The sequence below is a fragment of the Corvus kubaryi genome, unplaced genomic scaffold (assembly GCF_017639235.1).
Source record: "Corvus kubaryi isolate FWS band 111438036 unplaced genomic scaffold, C.kubaryi_AGA036_p1.0 split1-37296, whole genome shotgun sequence".
NCBI lineage: Eukaryota > Metazoa > Chordata > Aves > Passeriformes > Corvidae > Corvus > Corvus kubaryi.
In genome coordinates this window covers 19084142-19094699 of record NW_024582075.1, presented here as the reverse complement: position 1 = coordinate 19094699, position 10558 = coordinate 19084142, and positions in this window count along the sequence as shown.

Sequence of the window (10558 nt, the reverse complement as noted above, 5' to 3'; positions counted from 1 at the left end):
CGGGCCCAGCCGAGCCGCCCCGGGGGAGCGCGAGTGCGGCGGCACCGCCCCCCGCGCCCCGCCCGGCGGAGGCCCCGACCGGGCCTGCCCGCGGCTCCCCCCGGCCCCGAGGGCGGGCGGCGCTGCCCGGCTGGGAGATCTCCGAGCCGATGGGCCGAGTGCGAGTGTTGCTCGCGGGGCAGGGCTGTGGCACGCAACTCTGGAGTCCGGGGCCGAAGACAAGGGTGCCCCTGAAATACCCGTGGCTTCGAGGTGAGGCAGGTGAGCAGCCCCCTAAGGATGCTAGTGCCACGTCTCCCGTTTCACAGAATCACAGAATATTCTGATTTTAAAGGAACCCACAAGAATCATCGGATGCAACTCTCCAGTGAATATCCCATAGAGGGATGGAACCCACAGTCTTGGCATTACTTAGAACCAGACTCAGGAGCCCTCAGTGTTGTGGTCAACAACACTTGCCTTACTCCACACATTTGGGAGCTTGTTAGGCAACTTAAAGACAGGCTGAGCTTAAATGTGACAGATTTCCTTCAGTGGTGAGCCGCTTTAGCTGGTGGAAATAGAAGAAGATCCTTCCTTGCCAGGTACATGCAGTGGAAGGAGGAAGAAGCTGGCTTTGGTAGCTGAGACAAGAGAGCTGCGACATGCAAGAAGCAGCTGTGAGAGCAGAAAAGGAGCCAAGGAAGGAAGATCAAGATGGGCCATTTGTAAGTGCTGTAACAGTGGCAGGACCAAGACAACGTGACTAAAGTTTACCAAGGTGGTTAACAGCAGCCTGGTAGCCAGTGAGGTGTGGGGAAACCTGTTTGGGTTTATGTAAGTCAAAACAAGGTGAGCCAGAACAGGGATGGAGTGATGCCGGGAAAATATATGGCAGGAGGAAAAGAGAGTGATTAAAGTCTTGCTTGACAGAGAGATAGTTTGGTTAGACAGTAAGATTGGGTGAAAATTCTATGTGTAACTTTTTGTAGGCAATCTGCATTTGGGTAGAGAGCAAGGGAAAATTGGAATTGAATTGATAACCAAAGAGGGTATGAAAATACATGCTGGGTGTAGGAAGGAGCTTGTAATGGTGTAGAAGGCTTCAAGCTTTCCAGAAGTGTAGGTTCCTGAGTGTTAATGACCCTTTGCTATCTCAACTGTTTGTGTTCTGACTGAGCTACCATTGACTGTAGGGGCTTCAGTCGTGTAACACTCGTGATACTACTGAGAAGGGTCTCGTGGTAAGGAGAGACTGGGAAGTAACAATTCCTGTGTTCTGTGATGAAGGAACTATTTCAGTGAAGGATAAAAAAAAAAGTTTGAAGACAACAAAAGAAAATGACCTGTGCTTGTTTAAAAACTCAAGCTGAAGATTAATTCTTGCGAAGAATGAGAGAGCATCAAAAGGTAGAATCAGACTGTTTTATGAAGTCTAACAGCAGTGACACAAGGAGATTTAGTTATGTTTATATGTCGGTTTTCTAATGCCTGATTCTGGTTACTTTGTTTTTTCAACATAGAATTTAAATAATTAATAAAAGCACTTCTGTGGTGCACATTTCTGTATGAAGTATTTTGTCAGGCTAAGCTTTCTTTGGTTCTCTGATACTATTAAATTATTGGACCGCTGCTGTGATATATGTTCTGTCTCTTTTCCTGTTACATAAATAGTTTTTTATTTTATGTAAATACTTCTTGTACCAAACCTGACATATCAAGAATTTCACTTAAAAAAAAAAAAGTCAGTCATAACAATTAGCAGGCTTGTTGGCCAGCATCTACCTAAAAATGATTTCTGTCTACAAAGCCTGTCATCAGCTTTTCCCCTCCATCCACCACTTGGGTTTCTTGTAATCTTGGGCTTAAGGACTTGACCCCCATGATGAAAGAAGGGATTTCAGGAATATCATTCTTCAGGTCTTGAGATTCTGACTCAGCCTGGTATGAGTTTTCAGTGCATTAAGTGGCTGTTGATTCCTGCCATGGGACTGCAGTCATAAAACTGTGATCTTGAGCCATATACTGTGATTTAAGATAAGAATTATTTTTAAAATTATATATTTTAAAACTTTTTAAAGGTAACTGTTTAACTACAAGTAATGCATATTTTAAGTTCACAGCATAAATGGTAGTATTTGGCAAAAACTGAGTCTTATTGGGTTTTACCATACAGGAAAGTACTGAGAAAATTTTTTATATTAAGGCTGGACATAGTTGTATGACAGTAGTTTTTGGATGTTAGTGCTAGTAGAGAAAAGAAAGTATTTTTGACTGGCATGGGAAGCAATGCTAGAGCTATGAAAAAATGCAGTGCATTCACAGCTGGAGTATGACATGGAACCCAGAGCTACCAGAAAGTCACTGCTTTTGAAATGATTTCTGGGGTTAGAGTCAGTAACACTCATGAAGACACTGACAAGAAGATTACCAGTCAGGATGATGAGCAGAGAAATATAGTTGCTCATGATTTAGTGACTGGGAATTAGTTGAGGCTATTTTGATGGAAGCCACTGCTTATAGCAATAATCTGATGAAATATAAATGAAAAATTACTAACTTTGAATGCCTCTTTTTTTTTTTTTTAATTTAGCAGACATGCTTATAAATGTCAAAGACAGTTGGTTTGAATTGTTTGCTTAAAGATGATGGTCTCTAGAAACAAGGTGTTGGGGTTTTAGGAGTCGTCCTGTTTTCTTTTTCTCTTAATTTTCCCCATACCTGTTGCCAGGGCAACAAATTACTGGGTGCTTAAGAAAAACAAAAGACCTGGCCATAGGGGGAGCGGTCCATCTGGCTACTCCCTTTCACCTGGGGATTGGGTACACGCCTGGCTGGTTGGTGTTCTCCGTGGTCGGAGGGAGAGAGGCTGCCATCGTTGTGGAGGGAGTTCGTCAGCAGTGCACGCTTCTGCTTTTGGCTGCCTTCCTTCTACTTTGAGTGAAGCCTGCTCACTGGAGCGGCTGTTGCACTGGGACCCGATTTAACACCCCACCTTACTAAGAGAGGGACTTGTTCACCATCTGCTCAGGTGCCTCAGAAGAAAACCCTGGGATATTCCCAAGCCCACCTTCCCTGCCCCGCTGGGAGCCGGGCTGCGGCCGCCCTGCCCCCGCTGTTGCTTGGAGCCTTCGCTGCTGTGTAGCCCCGCACGCCCTGCCTGCCCGGACCTCCGGGGGTCCTCACCGCGGCTCCGGAGTCCGATCCATCTCGTCTGCCACCCGGGATTTGTGCTCGTCCCTGCTGTTCCAGCCTGCTGTTCCCGAGGGTCCGGCCGGACACCGGGATCGGCTGCCCAGGGGTTTGTGAAGCCTTTGTCCCATCCCTTCCCGGGATCCCAGGCCGCCGGTGCCGCGTGCTCCCCGAGCTCGCTCCGGAGCGCCCCCTGCAGCCGCGGGGGAACCATCGCACCTGCCCTGCTCACCGGGAGCCGCCAGCGCCCCTGCCGGCTGCGAGCGGAACTGCACCCGAGGGGAAAGGGCCTGACAGCCGAGAGGGCTGGGGCTGGGTTTGTGTTTGCTGTTACTGCCAGAGTTATTGTTGTTTGTTTGACTGGTTATACACATATAGATATATAATAGTAAAGAACTGTTATTCCTATTTCCCACATCTTTGCCTAAAAGCCCCCTTGATTTCAAAATTGTAATAACTCGGAGGGAGGGGGGGTCGCATCTGCCATTCCAAGGGAGGCTTCTGCCTTCCTTAGCAGACGCCTGTCTTTCAAACCAAGACAAAGGGTACAAATGCCCTTAAGTAAAGTAAAACTAAATGCTGGTCACTTCTAGATTAAAATTCCACTGTGCAGAAGAGGTATTAATATGTTGTGTGTAATATGAGATGAGTCAGTAAAACCACAGTTGTTGCAAGTAGACATGTGAAATACTGGATGTGCTGAGGTTTTGCTTCAGCTCGAAACAGTAAGTATTATCTGCAGAATGTTTTCAGATGTTTGAAAACCCAGTGAGAGAATCCAGATTGTCCTAAACTGTCCTGGTGAAAATGTAGCCATCATCAAAATACCTAGTGTTTGTAATTCACGGCACACTTTGAAGCTTTTTAGAAGACCCTTAAATCAAGGCTGATGCTACTCACTTTGTTTCAGTGACAGCTGACCTTTTGTTGGTATACTTTGGAGCAGGATTTGCTGAAGGGTGCATGGAGGAAACACATGGTACATTTCACTTCATAATTGCTGTGATGGTATGGACCAAGTGAGATGATGATGCAGAAGTCAAGAGTCACCCAGCTCTCCAGCTCCCACTGAGTTTTGTGCAGCCAGTTCACATCAAGAAGTTGGTTTGCATAGAAAGTGCAAAGCTTGACGGAATAGTTAAGAACTGTGTGTTTTTGTTTATTTAGGTTCTGGTAGACTCAAAAGATCTATACTTAGAAATACAAGTCTATAAAATGTTTATTTTATTAAATTTGTCAATTTATATGCTTAGAAAAGACAAAAACATTGCTGCCAGCATTCAGTAAGCTTTGGAACCAAACTTAATTAATCCTGAAATAGTTCTTCTTTCTAGTTCAGCAGATAACTACAGAAGAACCACAGAAAAAAGTATGTTGCTGTCTACACTAGAAGGGAGGATAAATGGGGGACTGACACTCTCCCCACAAAACAGCAGCCAGCTGGGTCGGTGGCATCTGTACACTAGTGCAGTGCATCCTAGTGACATGTGATGATCCCTACTCAGGAGCAACTGAGAAAGATCCAATAAGAAGATCAAGTTGACTGCTCTCTTCAGAGCCTGGGCATACCAGGAGTGTCCATGACTTGGCTGATGGTCACCATCTCCTCTTAATAAATCTTCTTTCCCTACCTCTTTGCTCCACCCATCTAAAAGGTGTGGGAATGTAACAGACTCGTTTCGTATTTCTGTTAGTGAATCACAGAATAGTTTGGGTTGGAAGGGATCTTTCAAGGTCATCTATTCCAGCCTCCCTGCAATGAGCAAGGGCATCTCCAACTAGATCAAGTTGCTCAGAGCCCTGTCACATCTGACCGTGAATGGTTCCAGGGATGGGGCAGCTACCACCACTTTGGGCAACCTGTTACAGTGCTGCAGCACTGTCATCATGAACTATCTCTTCCTTCTATCTACTCTACATCTACCCTTAGTTCAGTTTAAAACCCTTTGTTCTATTGCAACAGGCCCTGCTGAAAGCTCTATACCCATTTTTCTTATAAGCTCCCTGTAAGTATTGAAAGGATGTAAGAGAAAAGTGATTAAAAATTAATGAAATTCAGAGAGGTTATGCATTAACCCTCATAAAAATCAAATAGCTTTGTTTTGGCCAGGAGAGGTAGATCCATATCTCAAATCTGCATCTTAATTTGTTGGGTTTGCTTATTCTGATTACATTTGATTTTTAAGAGACAGGCATGACAAGCTATTTCAGCTGGTGGCACTGGAAACCCATAACCTCTTGCACTGTGCTGTGATGACACTGGGATGAGGAATTGAGCCTGAGACAACGTGCTGCACCTGTCAGAACAGGGTTCTGAGAGAGACAACCTTCCCTGGCTGAAGGCTGTGCTGCTTCTCACAGTCAGGAATGGAATTCTGCGGAAGGGCAGCTTGGTCATTCTGAGGATGGAAGGAAAGAGGAATGCAAAGCTCTTCTATTACTTCTCATCCAGTGCATGAAGAGACCCAGTCCGGACTTGAGAAAATCTGTCCACCTGTTAGAAGGGCAGTTTTGAAATCCTAAAACATATGTAATTTTCTGTTCAAGATTTTGTCACTGGTGCCCTTATTTTAAAGGAATACAAGACTGGTTGTCGGGGTCCCTTTCCCCCTGCCATGTGGTCGTTCCCCATTGGTTGTTTTGTGTTCCCCTGCGAGGGCAAGGACCCTCGGGTCCTGTGATTGCCGCAGTTCCTCGGCAGATCCCAGCCGTGAGGCTGGAGAAATAAACATCTCTGAAACATCTATCAAGAATCTGTCCATATATATTTCTTTTCCACGGGCCTTGTTTGATATGTGTGTTGCAGTATCCCCACTGTAACAACTGGTAGGTTTGATATACACTTAACCAGGAAAAAAATGCACATTGATTGTGTGACAATGACTGAGTTCACTTAGCTTTTAAATGTCAATGAGTAAGTGGCACCAGTTCAGGGGAAAGTACAAGAAGGAGGTTGGGGTGCTGGAGCATGTCCAAAGAAGGACAACAAAGCTGATGAAGGGTCTGGAGCACAACTCCTATTACGAGCAGCTGAGGGAGCTGGGGGTGTTTAGCCTGGAGAGAAGGAGGCTCAGAGGAGACCTTATCACTCTCTACAACTGCCTGAAGGGAGGCTGTAGCCAGATGGGGGTTGGTCTCTTCTCCCAAGTGACAAGCAATAGGGACAAGCAATAGGACAAGAGGAAAAAGCCTCAAGTTGTTACAGGGGAAATTTAGATTAGATATCAAGAAATATTTCTTCACCGAAAGGGTTGGCAAGCATTGGACCAGTCTGCTCAGGGAAATGATGGAGAAACCATCCCTGCAGGAAATTTAAAGATATGCAACTCTGGCACTTGTAACATGGTTTAATTGTGGACATGCCAGCACTGGGTTAGTGGTTGGACTCTGTGACCTTAAGTCTTTTTCAACCTAAACAATTCTGTGCTTCTGTGACTCCTGGGACTGATTGTTCCTTTCTAGGCTACAAGGTCATACTGCTTATTTTGTGTGACCTGAGAGATTTGTATTTTGGTTTACTAGAGAGCTGAGTCCAGATGTTTTTGTGCTCCCACCCAAATGTTTTACGGAGCTGTAGATGCTGGTTTTGTGCTTGCCCAAATTACAGCAGAGTTTAAATAAAAGCAAGACCTTGAATTCTCAGACTAAGAACGGGTCCCAACTGGGAGGTGAGGATTTATTTGGAAGTATACAATGAGATCTATTGTTTTGATTTTTGCACTACTGAAAATGATTGAGTGGTCAAAATGTGCTGGTTTGCATTTATCTTAGTGAAAGAATCAAAGTTATGCAAGAGATATTGTCACCCTCTACCATCAGTGTGCTATATCAGAGCTAAGGATCCTGTACTTGGCCCTCTTGGATTGACACATGTTGAATAGAAACTAGTATCTCTATTAAAGTTATAGAGCAGAACTTTATGAGATTGTGTGCCAAACATTATTGGCTTGATAAATATTTTGTTCACTCCTGTGATTGTTGACCCTGTCTGGAAGCCATGCACCCACCAAAGCCGCCCTGTAATTCCCCTCCTCAGCTGGACAGGAAAGAGAGAATATAACTAGTCTCATGGGTTGAGATAAGGACTGGGAGAGATCATTTATTTATTACTGTCATGGGCAAAACATACTTGACTTGGGGAACTTAACTGAATTTATTACTGCTCAAAATCAGAGCAGGACAATGAGAAGTAAAATAAATCTTAAAACCATTTCCCCCTCAAGCTCTACCTCCTCCTCACACCGGTGCAGAGAGATGGGGGATGAGGGTTACAGTAACACTTCGTTCCTGCCCTCAGGCAGAGGAGTCTTTCCCCTGCTCTAACATGGGGTCCCTCCCACGGGAGACAGTTCTCCGTGAATTTATCCATTGCGATTCCATCCCATGGGACTGGTGGGACTGGTGCAGCGTGGCTCACTGGACTGATGCTGGCTCACTGGACTGGTGCTGGCTCTCCGGGACTGGTGCAGCGTGGACCACTCTTCCACAGGGTCACAAGTCCGACCAGGACTTAATGATCTTGAGATCCTCCATTCTTCCATGGCTGCAACTACATCTGTGCAATAACTTTTTTTCCTTCAAATATGTTACCCTAGAGGTTCTGCCATAGTCACTGGTGGCCTTGGCCTTGTCCAGCAGCAAGTCCATCTTGGAGCTGGCTGGCATTGGCTCTACTGGACATGGGGAAAGCTTCTGACAACTTTTCCTATACAGTGCTGTTGCCATGGAATACTGTTTTTCTACCTAGGTTCATATCAGCTGAGATGAAGTAAGTCCTTAGGCTCTGACAGTATAAAATAGACTCAAATCAGCTGTTCTATTCCACTTGTTCTGCAAGTCCCATAGCTTGTTTTTCAATACCCTCCATATTGATTTTAAAGGAATGTAAATGAATAATATTAAGATTAATGTCTCTACCTCTGCATTTCACGTTAGTGCATCTTGTTTAAAAATTAAGAAAAGAAACAAGGATTTTTATCTTATTCATGACCAGTACTTTCACGCATGATTATAAATGCAGTATAAGTTTTTTTGGTTGGATTGCTTTTGGATTTTTTTTTTGTAGGGGGGCCCTTGTCTAAGCTGATTTTTTGATGATATTTTGCTTACTTTGTCTATTTATTTTGCTGTTATAGATGCTGGTAATTAATTTCCATGCAATCTCAAAGTTTGTTTTCTTATATTGAGTAATTCATCACCACAGAAGTAAGGCAGGTTATTGTTTCTTCTGAGTGTTGCAGGTGCATGTCTGTGCATGGATGTATCCAGCCACTGGAGCCAAAGGCCTTTCTTTAACTAACAGTACCTACTGCATGCTACTGCCACACACCCAAGCTACTTGCTTCCCAATGTTAAAAGATATTAAATGTCTGTGTGGCACCACAGGTTGCTGAATTCTCTCAAATTCAGGTTTCTCTTACGTATTCTGAAAGCCTTGAGGCAGAGGAAAGGGAGATGATTGGTCTATGTGCCATGAAGAATTTCTGAATATTGATAATATATTTTTTCTGACAAATGGTCCATTTCCCTTCTTATATTATACTCCAAACAGGGAATCACTGATACATCTTGGATTATCTGAGGAAAGATTTCAGAAACATAAGAAGAAGGTGCCTAGGACACTGCTCCACCAAGGTTTGTGTCTTCTCTGCACAGTATGCGACTATACTATAGTGTATGCTATATACATATAGTGAATTCAGCTTTGTGTTAGAGCTCTTATTTAAGGGATAAGAACGTTTGACTTGGTCCATAATATGTGCCTGAATCATATCAGACATCTTAATTGTCTTTAAGGGTCTCATATGATCTGACATGGATGCAGGAAAACATGGGTGGAGATTGCAGGAAGTTTGTCCCTACTTTGAGCAGGGGAAGTGGCTAGATGTTGTTCAGAGTTCCATCTAGCCTCAGATCTTCTGTGATCCCATGAAGATCTGCAGACTTCTCAGAAGATCTAGCACTGGCTTTTTTAGAATAGTTCAGGAAAGTCCTTAGTTATCCCAAAGTGATGTTATTTTGTTCTTACTTATTTGATACTATAGCATCTTCCTGCCATTTTGGATGATGATTAAGTGGTTAAAAACTGCACTTGAGACCTCGCTTATTTTTTTCTACTACAACCTTTTGTCATCTGCAAAGCTTCAGGTTTTTTAACATCAGTAATTGGAAAAATATTAGATATTATAAAGCCTGCAGGAGCCCAACAGAATGGTGTTTAAAGTTGATTCCCTCTTCAGTTACATCTTAAGACTAATTTTTTAATCTACTATGTTCTTGCATTGCTCTAGTTATAAACCAAATGTTGCGTACTTCTAAATCAGACATCTTATATAAATTCTTTTTTCCTTTGACCCTATTATTCTTATGATCCAGATTTTCAAACTAATCCTAAATTAGTTTAGACCTCCATTTGGTACATCCATGATTGACACTAATTATCTTATGTATTTTTTAAATTTTCTCACCAAGTTCTATATTACAGTTATTTGGATTGACACCTTTTCTTTTTTTTCTTTCTTTTTTCCCCCCTTTTTCTGTAATGGTGTTATCTTTCTTTTAATCTTCTAATCTTCTCCAGTATTTGAGAATCACTGAAATAAAAATTAATCATCCATAGTATGACTTATTCAACTTCCTAAATTCTTGGATGTTTTTTATCTGATATGGTGGTTTAAAAATATTTAGCTTTAGTAGATGATGTATTAATATCTCTCTTCAGATACTCTTGGATCGCAAAGTATTTCACCATGTGACTACATGATCTAGATAGCCTTTATGAAATGTGGCAAAATATTTACTGAATACTTTTCTTTCTCACTCTTTGTTTTTACTGATTCTGGCATTTCCATCTAGTATGGATCCCATAACACAGTGGAAGTTAAACATTTTTGTTGTTTTTTGGAGCAAACACCTATTTATCACCCTCAGTCAGACTATCTCTGTGGACTTTCCTACCCCCTGTGTTTAATTTGCTTTTCTTATAAATCTTGTATAGTTTATAATTTCAAGATTTAAAGCCACTATTAAGAGAAGCCTTCCCTGATGTCATTGGAGACAACTGTTTTTAGTTCCTCTCTCTGTGATTTAGTGAACAGGTGGCCTGGGCTGGTGATGGGTTTTTGTCTGAAGTGGGAGATCTCATTCTCTATCACATCTCCACCCCTAGGCTGGGAATCCCTGTTTGCCAGATCCTCCTGCAAGTTGGTTCAGTTGGCTTAACTTAGAACAGAACTTTGTTTGTTTCCTGGGTTTGACTTATATTTGGTTGGTAAGCTGAATCTCAAGCTGGTACAGGGCTGGTACAGAGCTCGTGTTGAGTGAAGATGGACAGCTTGGCCCATGCCTTTTGACAATATTGTACTATTGAGCAAACTGACTCATCATG